The 12,140-nt window shown below is 32.5% G+C and overlaps 1 protein-coding gene across 1 annotated transcript in view; it reads left to right on the top strand.

Moving 5' to 3' along the window:
• The first annotated feature begins 9,048 nt into the window (after positions 1 to 9,048).
• Positions 9,049 to 12,140, top strand: part of LOC127714981 (S-acyl fatty acid synthase thioesterase, medium chain-like) — a 53,792-nt gene continuing 50,700 nt past the window's right edge. The window contains exon 1 of the mRNA XM_052221022.1: positions 9,049 to 9,148. The gene's annotated coding sequence lies outside the window, so the exon portion shown is untranslated. The remainder of the gene's footprint in view (positions 9,149 to 12,140) is intronic.

The following is a 12,140-nucleotide window of genomic DNA, read 5'->3' as shown; positions in this document are numbered from 1 at the left end:
TTATAGGTCAAAGTACGGCCTCCAACACGGAACCTTAGCTCACACCGAACATCAAACTATAAAGGGCCCCAAAATGACTAGCGTAAAGCAATTCAAACAGGAAAACCAAAGGTCTAATCTATATAAAAAACGAGATTGAGAGACACTTATGAACCACACCAACAAACGACAACCACTGAACAAAAGGCTCCTGACTTAGGACAGGTGCATAAAAATGCAGCAAACATGTTTAACTTCGCCACATTCTTTATGTGCCTGTCCCAGGTCAGGAGCCTGTAGTTCAGTGATTATCGTTTGTTCATGTCTGTTATATTTTTTTTGTTATAAATTAGGCCGTTGGTTTTCTCAATTGAATATTTTTCATGTCTGGGCCTTTTATAGCCGACTATACGATATGGGGTTTTCTCATTGTTGAAGGCCGTACGGTTGCCTATAATTGCTTACATCCACTTCGTTTGAACTTTGATGGATATTTGTCTCATTGGCAATCATACCATATCTCCTTATTTGTATTATAATTGTTTATTGCTTAGATAAAGACTTTAAGTTTTATAGAGAATAAAATGAATTTTGTCCCAAAATTTTCCTTTTTTTTCTAATGTCGGTATGCCAAATTGTTTGATAATTTGTTTAATAATCTAAGAAAACAATGTAAGAAAACTCATGAAAGATACTTTTAATTTTGCACGGCAGACGCTCGTTTGTTGTAAGACATAACAAGACAAATTCAGCAAGTTCAGAATCTATCTTGTAAAAATCAGAATGTTAAGAAACTGTTAGGACAAATTTGAAATGTTAAGGATTTGTTAAGAAATAAAACATAATTAAGAATATAATGAGACCAAATCAGAATGTAAAGAATTTGTTAACAAATTCAGCATGTTAAGAATATGTTTTTAAAAATTATGAATGTTAAGAAACTGTTATAACAAATCTATAATATGATAAGAATTTGTTAAAAACAAATCAGAAAATTGAAAATGCAATGAGACAACATCAGAATGTAAAGAATCTGTTAACAAATTCAGGATGTTACATTGAGTTAAGAGTATGTTTAGACATATTTAGAATGTTAAGAATTTGTTACGAGATAATCAGAATGTACAGAATATGTTAACAAATTCAGGATGTTACATTGAGTTGAGAGTATGTTTAGACATATTTAGAATGTTAAGAATTTGTTACAAGATAATTAGAATGTACAGAATATTTTAACAAATCAGAATGTAAAGAATTTGTTAACAAATTCAGCATGTTAAGAATTTGTTAACAAATTCAGCATGTTAAGAATCTGTTTTTAAAAATTCTGAATGTTAAGAAACTGTTAAGACAAATCTATAATATGATAAGAATTTGTTAAAAACAAATCAGAATATTGAAAATACAATGAGACAAAACCAGAATGTAAAGAATCTGTTAACAAATTCAGGATATTACATTGAGTTAAGAGTATGTTTAGACATATTTAGAATGTTAAGAATTTGTTACGAGATAATAAGAATGTTCAGAATCTGTTAACAAATTCAGGATGTTACATTGAGTTGAGAGTATGTTAAGACATATTTAAAATATTAAGAATTTGTTACAAGATAATCAGAATGTACAGAATCTGTTAACAAGTCAGATGTTAGACATTATCAAACTTTTTAAAATATCTTTTTCAAAATTTTAGGACAAAATTCATGCAATTTAAGACATATATTTATCTTTTCAGAATATAGTGACTTTGTAGTGTAAATGGCTGGTAAAGATATACATTTGGTATTAATAGTTACAGCTTCATCCATTGAGGTTGATGCATGCATATCAGGAGACGCTTATGCGATTCTTTCAGTTTGCGTTTGTTACCTCGATATGTCTTCTTAATCGACGCTTTCTTAAATGATTTATTAATTTACAAGACAAATGTTTAGTTTCGATAAACCAGACGATGGTTATTTGAAAGCAACACTAGTTTTCACTGATATCAGTATCATACGCTGATATTATTAATTTTATTATGAATATAAAAAGATGTGAAGTTTAAGGTCAGTTGGATAGATAAAAAAAATAACACAATCAGGTGACCATACGGGTTTGAACCATTTAAATGCTTGTTTACATTGAATGTGCATCATTGGAGACCACGCGGTGACTTTTGATGCCTTGTCCTATTAGGTTACTATATGTCACGTATTGATGAAAACCTTGAACTAATGATGTAGATTTTTTTTATTTTGTTCCTACAGCTGTTGATAAATTTTTGTATGTTGATTTTACCAAATATGTTTTGATCACCAATGGAATAGGGCTGACCGACCAACCCGTTAAAAAACCCACAGACACTAACAAGTTTAGACTTTTCATGTCTGAGTAGTGTAGCAATTGCATACTGCAAAGTAAAAATATAAAATATAATGGTATCTCTTAGATCTATCTCTGTTCATATAGTTAAACTGATTTTTTACAATTTCTCAAGAAATAAATTTTAAAAGATAAAAATGTTACCATATAATCAAGTTTTGATAGATACAGTTGTGTGGTCTGATATGACTTTTTATATAACTATTACTTTTTTGCAAATGTACCAATATTTTTTTTTATATAAACATGAGATATATTTAAGCAACTGCAGGTCCTCACCAAGATTTATAATTACAAAACTGTGCCCATCAACTATGATCTCACCAACATGACTGCAATAATGAACCTTTCAACAAAATGAAAAAGAGAATCGTTTCAAAACTTAACGGACATGATAAAATTAAGACCTACTCAAACTGTTTTTCACTGTTACCTAAAGGGGTAAGGCAAAGAAGCATGTAAAGCTGAAGACGCACACCCAGCTGTCTAAATATATGGCATTACCCATGTGAAGTTCTGCACTTCCCACTGGTATCACTGCCATGTTGCATCTTCGATATCTAACACCATACAGCATAATTTATGAATATTTGATACATTTGTACATATAGCAAATACCTAAATGTTACTTTATATTCCTATTTTACGGTCGCAGCTATGCAGTTGATTATAAATATACAACAATAATATCAAGTAAATATCTAGATTTTTTTTTCTGATCTTGATGTTGAACATAAAGATTAGATAAATGAAACATGCGTGATATAAGTTTTTTCGTTTGATACCATCAGCCATAGCCCTTGGCTAAAACATTTATATATTTAAGATTCTTCTTGTGATTTTTTATTGCCTCCTTAGTATTTTCTGCACCTTCTATATGAATTTAGAAGTTACATATTAACATTGTCAAAGATTCTAATAAAATGTCTTGCTTTTTTTGTATGTGGCTTTGAAGCTTACTGCTGCATGTGACTTATCTTAGATGATGCAGTTATATATTTTCCCGCATTATCTTTCCTTTTCGACGTGCCTGGTCTAGATTTATTTTTGAATCAATGTCGGCTGACCTAGCCCCAATCTGTTTAGATTCCTCCTTGACATATCTGGTGTCAATCTGTTTCGAATCAAACGACATTTTAATCTCATTCTGTTTGAATTCCTTGTCGACAAACCTGGTCTCTAAATGTCTTGAATCCATGTCGACGAATCTAGTCTCAACCAGTTTAGAATCTATGTCAATAAACCTGGTCTCAACCGATTAAAAATGCATGTCGACTTTCCTGGTCGTAATATGTTTCGAATCCATGTCGACATACCTGGTCGTAATCCGTATCGAACTTATGTCGCTATATCTTGTCTCGATATGCATATGTCTGAAATAAAATGTCGACGTATCTAGTCCTAGCTTGTTTAGCACCCATGTTGTCATAACTGGTCTTCATCTGTTTTGAATCCATGTCGACGAACCTATTCTCATTCTGTTTAGAATCCATGTGAATGTAACTGGTCTCACTCTGTTTAGTTTAATGTCGACAAACCTAGTCTCAACATGTTTAGAATCCATCAAGACGTACCTGGTATCACTGTTTAGAATCCATCTGGATATACCTGGTCTCAATCTGTAAAGAATCCATGTCGATGTACCTGGTCTTACTCTATTTATTTAGAATCCATGTCGATAAACAGGGTCTCATTCTGTTTAGAATCGATGTCGACATACCTGGTTTCAATCTGTTTGGAATCAATGTCCACATACAAGGTATCAACTTGTTTGGAATCCATACCGATGTACCTGGTCTCACTCTGTTTATAATCTATGTAAACATACCTGGTCTTACTCTGTTTTGATTCCATGTGGATGTGCCTGGTCTCATTCTGAAATGAGTCCATGTCGACGTACCTTGTATCACTCTGTTTAGAATCCATGTGAATATAGCTGGTCTCACTCTGTTTAGTTCAATGTCGACAAACTTAGTCTCAACATGTTTAGAATCCATCAAGACGTACCTGGTATCAATGTTTAGAATCCATCTGGATATACCTGGTCTCAATCTGAAAAGAATACATGTCGATGTACCTGGTCTTACTCTATTTAGAATCCATGTCGATGAACAGGGTCTCATTCTGTTTAGAATCGATGTAGACATACCTTGTTTCAATCTGTTTGGAATCAATGTCCACATACAAGGTATCGACTTGTTTAGAATCCATATCGATGTACCGTGTCTCGCTCTATTTAGAATCCTTGTGTATGATCTAATTCAGTCTAGGTTCCATGTGGATATACCTGGTCTCTTTCTGTTTATAATCAATATCGACAAACCTGGTCTCACTTCGTTTAGAATCCATGTCAACATACCTAGTCTTACTCAGTTTAGAATCCATGTCGACAAACCTATTCTCACTGTGTTTAGAATCCATGTGGACGTTCCTGGTATCACTTTATCATCATGTGAATGTAACTGTTTTCACTATGTTTAGCATCCATGTTGATGTACCAGGTTTCACTGTTTTTAGAATTCATGTAGATGTACCTGGTCTCAATCTGTTTAGAATCCATATCGATGTACTTAGTTCCACTCTGTTTACAATACGTGTCGGTGTACCTGATCTCACTCTGTTTAGAGTCCATGTCGATGAACAGGGTCTCATTATGTTTGGAAGTTATGTTCACATACCTGGATTCACTTTATTTATAACCAATGTCAACGAGCCCGGTCTCACTCTGTTAAGAATCCGTGTGGATGAAACTTGTCTCACTCTATTTAGAATCCATGTCGATATACCAAGTCCCACTTTGTTTAGAATACGTGTCGATGTACCTGATCGCACTCTTTTTAGAATCCATGTCGATATACCAAGTCCCACTCTGTTTAGAATACATGTCGATGTACCTGATCTCACTCTGTTTAGAATCCATGTCGATGAACAGGGTCTCATTATGTTTAGACGTAATGTTCACATACCTAGATTCACTCTATTTAGAACCAATGTCAACGTACCTGGTCTCACTCTGTTAAGAATCCGTGTGCATGGACCTGGTCTCTATCTGTTTAGATATCATGTCAATGTACCTTGTCCCACTTTGTTTAGAATCCGTGTCGATGTACCCGATCTGAATCTGTTTGAAGTCCCTGTCGACAAACATGGTATCATTCTGTATAGAATCCATGTCGACGTACCTGGTCTCACTCTGTTTAGAATCCGTGTTGATGTACCTGGTCTCACTCTGTAAAGACTCCACGTCGATATACCAGGTCTCACTCTGTTTAGAATACGTGTCGATGTACCTGATCTCACTCTTTTTAGAATCCACGTCGAACAGGGTCTCATTCTGTTTAGAATCCATGTCGACATACCTGGTTTCACTTTGTTTAGAATCCATGTCGACGAACCTGGTCTCACTCTGTTTGGAATCCGTGTCGATGTACCTGGTCTCACTCTGTTTAGAATCCATGTCGATATATCAGACCTCACTCTGTTTAGAATTTATGTGAATGAACCTGATGTCAATCTGTTTAGCTACCATGTCGATGTACCTTGTCCCACTTTGTATAGAATCCGTTTCGATGTACCTGATCTCAATCTGTTTATAATCCATGTCAACATACTTTGTAAAACTATGTTTTACAATCCACGAAATCAAATATCCTCCAAATTTCAAGTTCTCCTCATTCCACGAAAGTTGGTGTCCACGAAAGTTGGTGTCCACGAAAGTTGGTGTCCACGAAAATAAATGAATCCACAGTATAACGACCTTGAATTTCCAACTCAACCAATTTTTTTAAATATAACCACTAATTTCGGGCCCCGATTTTTCATTTAATAAACTTTGCAATTTCAAGCATTCAAAGTTATTTTGTCTTAATATATCTTGTCATGCTTATGCAGACAAATTCCAAACTTTTAATTCTATATTAGAAGGCACTGGTTTCCTGAAGTTGTACAAAAACAGGTATATCGGATCTGAAAAACAGGCTAAGTGTGCCCTCCTATTACAATTGTATATACTATTTTATTATTCAAAACATACTTTCAGCATGGGTTCTACAGTGATACAAAGTTCCTAAGCTTCTATTTAAAATTTAAATTATCAAACTGTTTTGTTAATGGACACAGTAACAGCTACATGTATCTACATGTAGTACATGCGTAAGAAATATTTAATTTAAAGTATGTACTACTTTTGTGTAATATTTATGTTCTTTCTGACCAAGCTACAAATGAAGAATTATTTATTATATACCTTAAGAGTCTATATCATATCTACATGATTTAAACACTTCTTAACAAGTTAACATCACTCCAAAAACATCGAAATTTTATTCGGAATCATATCGAGAACGTCTTTATCAAAGTGAATGAACTTGTATTAGAAATAGAAGGTTTTCTATTTTTCAAAACGGTGGTCACACATTTTTTTTCATAGATACTGAAAATATGTAAACATATTTCAAATGAATATAACACTTAAGAATTTCAGAAGTTGTTTTCTTTGTTGATCTTCAGAAGGTAGGTTAAAACCTGAACATTTGAACGCCTTGGGTGTAAAAATACAGAGACACGTTAGGAGCTATATGTACAAAAGGGACCCAAATAGATCACAAACTTCGCCGGAAAAGCTCCAAATTGCGCTAGCAGCAATCTTCAATCGACAATTGTTTTTGTCACCTGATAATATAAAGTAGGTACCGTATATCGGGTTATTTTCGCGGGTGTAAATTTTCGCCATTTTAATTGAATAGGTATACAACATATTTTGGCGGTTATTATTTTGGCGGATTCAAAACTTGTATCAATACCATTGTGTCTGCACTTTTAGATTGGCGGAATTTATTTTAGCGATTTTGTTCTATCTGCGAAAATAAGCGAACATTTACACCCCGCGAATATAACCTACTATACGGTATAATACTGGAAGTTTTGATATTGTGAAATTAAGTAAAATTGCACATTTATCAGTTGGCCATTCGAATATTGAAAAAAATACATAATAATCAATTTTGTCTACAAGGAATTTATGAATATCTTCTAATAGAAATGATAAATTCCATTTAGTTTGAAATTATGTCATAGTAAAATATTTCAATACATTAAATGTTTTTGTAAAGAATTCAAACTTCACTAAAATTGCATAAATAGGCATAATTTAAATCCAGTGTTTAATAGTATAACTATTATATATTTCACATATACCGACACTTACAATGGATTGATTTTCGCCATTTTAAAATATGGAAAAATTGTCTTGTTATAAGGGTCTAAATTTTCCGTTTAGGTAAACCATTTTCCGTTTTGTAACTTAAAAACAGATTTAAACAAACATTTAAATTCAAAATAAACAAAAAGACCCCATGCGAGTCAAAACCTATACATTAATCAGAGCTATGTGTAAGATTTCCCTTTAAGACATTTTTTTTCAGGGCAAGGTATTTAAAAATAAAGTTTTTAAATAATTCTTTTAAGATCTTATCAAAGACAAGGTATTTGAAAAAAGAAACCGATCCCAAATCTGTTTTGGCTTGTCATCTTTAATTAAATTTTCGTTATATGATTCAGCAATAAATTTACTATTAATATAACTATAAACGGATTCTCATTATATACATGTACCGTGCTTTGTATTGCATTCTCGCAATGAGTTGTATTTTGATAGCCCCACCGTTAGGCGAAAGGGGCATTAAGTGTTACCCTTGACCATCCGTCTATCCGTCCGTCCGTCCCATTTTAGTTTCAGTTTCCGCACTCAAACTTAATGTTGCCTTATGCAAATTTTATGAAAATGCACAATGCTAAGAACCAAAACTTGCAGACTGAGATCGAATTTTGGCAGTGAGTCACTTATCGTTCTAGAGTTATGCCCCTTTAAAACTTGGAAAATTGCAAATGTTTTCGTTTCCGCACTCTTAATTAAGCTTGCCTCATGCAAAATTTGTGAACTCATACACAATGCAAAGAACCAAAACTCGCAGAAAGAGTTCGAATTTCGGCAGTGAGTCACTCATCGTTCTAGAGTTATGCACCTTTATAACTTGGAAAAATGTTAAATCAATAGAGTTCTTTATAAACTAGCAGTGACATCAAAGGCTCTCCAAAAATATTTTCACGTGTTTAAATCAAGGTTGGGCGGGGGCATTCGTATCCTCAGACACATTCTTCCTTTATTTTTACCAAAAATGTACCCATCCGCAAGAACACATTTCAACTCACCAGGACACATCATTTTAACTCTTAAATGGTGCGTGATTAGTAGAGAGACGGCAAATGACAATGTCAAAGTTTTTGGTTTAAAAACACTACAAAGATTCCAGGTTCATAAATTGGTATATCAAACGGGTGTTTCGTCTAAAAAATAGCATCAGTGGCTTCAGAATTAAAACAGTTGCAATGCCAAATCAAATACGAAGTTTAAGAATATTAAATTAGAGAATACCGAAAGTCCGTTATGGCATAATAATTCTAGAAAATAACAGTTTTATTCCTCATTTCAGAAAAGTTCTGTAATTGTTCAGACCTGAAAACAACTTTTTCTCAACATTACTGTAAAATGCATATCATCAAGTGTACTGGAATGATATTGGCAAGAAATGTACTGATTGATGATATTTCGTATTAGTTCTGTATATATATAGTGACATTTAAAGTACACGAGAACGCTATATAAGTTCCTTGTAGTGTACTATAAAAGTTGCTACAACCTTTCAGTTGATTTAAATCTACAATTGGAAATGCAGTGCTAATGTATTTATCTAAACAAATTACTTTTTACTTGAATGGCGTGAAAGCTACTTTGCAAGCAACTTATGTGAGTATTCCTATTTGATAAGTTTAATTTGTACTTTGATTATAAGTTAAATCAAAGCTATCCCTTGATAAATCACACTATGCGTTTACTGTTATATCGACAAAACAGGATATAATCATGTGAAAGTTTATAAACCTCTGTAGTTAAATATTATTCAACCAGATGATTTATTAATACATAAAAAATGTCAAAAAATCAAGTCCTATTGAAAATATTTGTTTGTGTTGCATTGATGTGTCCCTTCCTAATCGATTTACGAAATTTGAACATCGGTAAACTACTGTAGTCTTAATTCATACTATGTACTAAGTAACTTTTATTAAGTAACAATTTTATTTTATGTTTAAACCCTACAGAGGTTTTGCTGTCTTCATTTTTCATTTGACCAACACTATAATGCATCGACTTTGTATGCTTTATGAAAATAAGATCCATTTTATTGTTTAATCGTAATATAGTACGAAGTTGAAATGAATTAACAGTACAGTTATTTTGTTTTTGATTATCTAATTATCAAACATTCCTTGGACAATCAAATATGATTACTTTTTTCCCTTATAGCTATCTGACATTTGAGAAAAAACCTGTTAACTTGTACGATGCTATCCAAAAATTTCGTTCTTTCGGTTTATAAAAGTATTTTCAAAATGTAATAACAAAAATACCGAACTCCAAGGTACGTTCAAAAAGTGAATGTCAACCAAAACCAAACACTTGACTATATCAACCAAAGGAACGACTGGCCACAACTCATATTTCTGGTGTTATTACTAGCTAAACCTCTCAATTGTATGGCAGTTTTGCATAGTTAATTCATATTGCTAAATTGTTCGATTAACCCAAACAGATCTTATTGGTTAACTCGACAATAATTAAGACCCAGCAGCCACAATTGTGTCATCATATACCATAGATATACAACATAACTAAATTAAAACATCCGTACAAACAGGCAAATAGATCTACCAAAGACGCCAACAAAAATGTTTTTGTAGTTGATAGTAAGTTCAATCTAGTATTGTATAGTAAAACAGAATGACATATACTATAACGCAGCAGAGAAAATAAATGTCTATGTTTGATATTTTATCTATTTCGGAAGGATAAATAAACAGGACCCAAATTAAAACAATTGATGGAGAGAACATCATCAATATGTTTTATATGAAATTAAATACATGAGATTTGGACTACGATATAGGCGAAATCTGTAGACATCGCACAGATCTAGGGATTTAATTGACAAACTAAACTTAAGCGAAAAAAAGGTGTAACAAAGTTTAAACATATATCTTCTATCAGTGACTTAGTAGTATTGATGTTTTTCATTGTTTATACAATATTTGTTAAAAGATAGGTTTTTATAAGTTTTCAACCATATTTTGAAAAGATTTAAATAAGGAAATATCCCATTACGTTATAATTTGATGCTTCATGCTTCAATATTCGATATGGCCACGTAATCAAATTAGTGGTTTTATATTACAAAATACGTTTGCATTTTATTGCATAATATTGCTTTTTTGAATTAATTTTAATGACTTTAAAATCATTGTATGAAATCGCAAACGTACAAGTTTCTTCCTTGACTATATAATAAAAAAATGTCAATTTATATTTTATTTGAATAGTTCCTTCCAAATAATGTCTGCTTTCAATGTATATCTCTTTACAATTAAGATCGGTCTGGAAAATGAACGCAGTAATAATCACTTAATTTAAAAGGGTTATTGAATCACTGAACATACATGTGGTTTAAATGGGCAAATCTAACCATTAAAATTTTCATGGAGTAATTTTTTATGTTATTATGTACAAGATTGACTGTCATATGTTTGATTAATATGTAGTTTAGGACAAGAATTGTACTATCCGTAACCTGCAAAGTCACAAGTTTACAGTCCACAGGTAGACGCGTCACCTTAACCGAACAAATTATTGTGACCAGTCTTTACTCTAACTCCTAAATAGCTTTTGTTTGGCAGGAAAAGCAGCAAATAGTTATTTGGAAGGCTCCGGTTTTCCCTACTCCAGATCGAATCCCACTTGAGATGAGGACACTAATATTAGACGTTCAATGTGATATGACAGAATATCAGGACACGGTAACTTGCTACCGGCGGGAGAGGGTTATACCCTCTGGACTGGAGCATCCATCATCAATGTCATCGACCCTGGTCGTTGTAAAAACTTATTAAATCTAGGCCGAAACAAAGTACGTCATACGCGCGTTGCTTCTATTCAAGATTATTCATAGGCCCTCAAATCAAAACAATTACAAAACCAAACAATCAATTACAAAGTTAAAATTTGAAATCATTCTTCAACTTCAAGTTTTATAACCATAATATACAGCCGATACGAGTACAATTCCCTTTTTTATTTCATCTAATGCTTTTGTTTTTAAATTATAAGTATCAATACATTAAATGTGGTACAACTGAATGCAGTTGAATGATAGAACGCTTACCTCCTCATAAAATAAGTACAACGAAAGAAGAAAAAAGACTTGCTTTAATGTAAAAAAAACTAGGAAGATACCAATCGGCATTCAAACAGTATATGTAGATCAAATATCGACAATGTCATTGCCAAATAAAACGAGACAAACATAAATTATAAGAACTTCGATCGAATTTTTATCATTTATTTTATGAATAAAGTCATTTTAGGACATTGCATTGGCCTCAACAGTTTCAGGTTTGATATTTGACTTTTGAATCCTTGTGCAACTATACGTTGTTAGAACACCACCACTTTCAAAACGTTTTATATATAACTTATATTTAACTGTTGCAGTAGTAAACAATAGTATATAACAGAACGATTGCAAAAATTTATAAAAGGTGCAATAGATTTAACTATTAAAATTTTGAAAGAATCATTATTACTGTGCGACGTTTAAAAAAGTATTTGAAATATCAGAAAATTACCTTTATCTAAAATGTCCGAAAAGTAGTTTACATTATTAAAAGGGACATTATCTGTCAAA

The sequence above is a fragment of the Mytilus californianus genome, unplaced genomic scaffold (genome assembly GCF_021869535.1).
Source record: "Mytilus californianus isolate M0D057914Y unplaced genomic scaffold, xbMytCali1.0.p SCAF_9, whole genome shotgun sequence".
In the NCBI taxonomy this organism is placed as follows: Eukaryota; Metazoa; Mollusca; class Bivalvia; order Mytilida; family Mytilidae; genus Mytilus; species Mytilus californianus.
This window is presented reverse-complemented; position numbering and strand designations above follow the sequence as displayed.